A 2,165-nucleotide genomic window follows, 5' to 3' on the forward strand; every position below is an offset into this window, starting at 1 on the left:
ACATATAAACATAGAAAGGTTATATATGATTTATTCCACTGTCTTTTTATTTCCATTAACACTCCCTATCATTGTTCTCTTTTTGTGTAATCCAATGAACTATACCAGTTGTCTGTAAAGTTAGTGGGAAACAGATGAAAGGAAGGCTGGTGTAAACCAATCTATCTTATTTTTTGTTATGTGTAGTAACACAATCAGTGAAATCACAATTAGTACATTGCACAAAATATCAATCATTGTCCATTTATGAGATATTCATATTTCTTGTTAATAATACAAAATTTTCAATTTCAAACCAGCACTAGCACTGTAGGAGGCCTCTTAGCAACTTAGCAAGATCTTCACTCTAAGTAAAACAGAAAAGGGGCTGGGGATGTGCCCTTGGGTTAAATCCCTGGAAAAATAACCCAAAAACCCAACAAATACAACAACAACAATAAACACCACCACCACCAAAAGCAGCAAAATGTTGTCACAAGGCTTTAAGGAACAAGGACATATAGATGTTTAGTTTATGCACTCTAATAAATTGAGGGAAATTAAAAGTTGTCCTGGGTAAGACACTGAGGCTGGACAATTAGTCTTTTTCCATAATTATAAGGCATGACATGTTAGGATAGACATCAGAGAATGAAGATATGTGGGAGGAAATCTGCCCAAAATCTATCCTGCAAATCAACCTTGGGGATTGATCCCCGATACTGGGCAAATCATGGCCATCATAAAACAGTGGCAGCCAATATGGGTCCAGGAATGCAGGGTGCTCCTCCCCAGTGAATGGATTTGACTGTCAGGACACAGGTTCTGTATTTATTCCATGGACAAGGAGACTCTTCTTATTTTATGGATTAAATGTACAGAAATACGGTGATTCACTCTACATTTTTGGTTATAACTTCTTTGGGATTTGATGCTTATAAATTTTAGTAGAAATTAAATTGACTCATATGAAGAGGATTTTATCACATTATGAATCTCAATCAGGGAAATTATGATAATGCTGAAATGCATCTTTCTCATTTCCTCAAGAACAACTGTCTTTGTATTACTCTCCTCACAGCTTCCTTAACCTGTTTGTTCCTGAGACTGTAAATGAGAGAATTCAAAAAGGGAAGAACCATGGTATAAAAGGCAGAGAGAAGCATGTCCTGGAGTGTGTCAGAGGTTGCTGAAGGCCTCAGGTACACGCCTGTGCCAGAACTGAGGAAGATGGATGCCATGAGGATGTGAGGGGTGCAGGTAGAGAAGGCTTTGCCTGGAGCTTTGTTGGGAACTTTCAACAAAGTTGAAAATATGTGAATATATAGCATGATTATTATACCAAAGGAGTCACCACTAACTATTACAGTAGAGACAAGCAGAAGGACGATGTTTCTGGTGGTGTCAGAGCAGGAGAGCCTCAGCAGAGAGGGGACATCACAGAAGAACTGATGGTCCACATTTGACTGGCAGAAGGACAGTCAGAAGGTGTTCCCACTGTGCACACCTGCATACATCAGACAACTGAGCAGGGAAAGCAGGGTGATGTGAACACAAAACTGAGGGTTCATGATGATGGGGTACTGGAGGGGCTGGCAGATGGCCACATAGCAGTCCCATGCCATGATGGAGAGTAAAAGAAGGTCATCACATCCACAAAAAAATGACCAAGAAGACTTGTGTTGCACAGCCAGTTACTGAAATGACCCTGTTGCCAGTGAGATAGTTGACACAGGCATTGGGGACAGTGATGGAAATGAAGCACATGTCCAAGATGGACAGGTTCCTGAGGAAGAAGTACATGTGTGTGTGCAGGTTCTGGTCAGCAGTGGTGACAGTGATGATGGGAAGATTCCCTAATAAGGTACCTATGTATGTCAGTGGGAATACTGTGAAATAGAGGAAACTCATATTCCAGCTGTTAGGAGAACCCAGGAGGAGAAATTCAGTTACGATGGTAGAATTGGCCATTTACAGGAAATTTTGGTTGTCTAAGAAGATAAAGAGATAAGAGAGGAAGCAAAGCATGATTAATGCAAATACTTTACATATTCATGTCCAATGTATTTGTTTGTATTTTGCAGTTACTTTCCCTGTAGAGGAAAGGTCACTCTTGGTTTTCTGATTTTTTAATGGTTTCTAAGTGAGTGCACCTCTCAGTGCAGGTGTGGAGCTCTGCAGTTGAC

At 40.3% G+C, this 2,165-nt stretch overlaps 1 pseudogene; it reads right to left on the bottom strand.

Annotated features, from left to right (window-relative positions):
• Window positions 1-1,016: 1,016 nt before the first annotated feature.
• On the bottom strand, window positions 1,017-1,950 carry LOC124973544 (olfactory receptor 14C36-like; annotated as a pseudogene).
• Between the last annotated feature and the right edge of the window lie 215 nt (window positions 1,951-2,165).

This window comes from Sciurus carolinensis, assembly GCF_902686445.1.
Source record: "Sciurus carolinensis chromosome 19 unlocalized genomic scaffold, mSciCar1.2 SUPER_34, whole genome shotgun sequence".
NCBI classification, from domain to species: domain Eukaryota; kingdom Metazoa; phylum Chordata; class Mammalia; order Rodentia; family Sciuridae; genus Sciurus; species Sciurus carolinensis.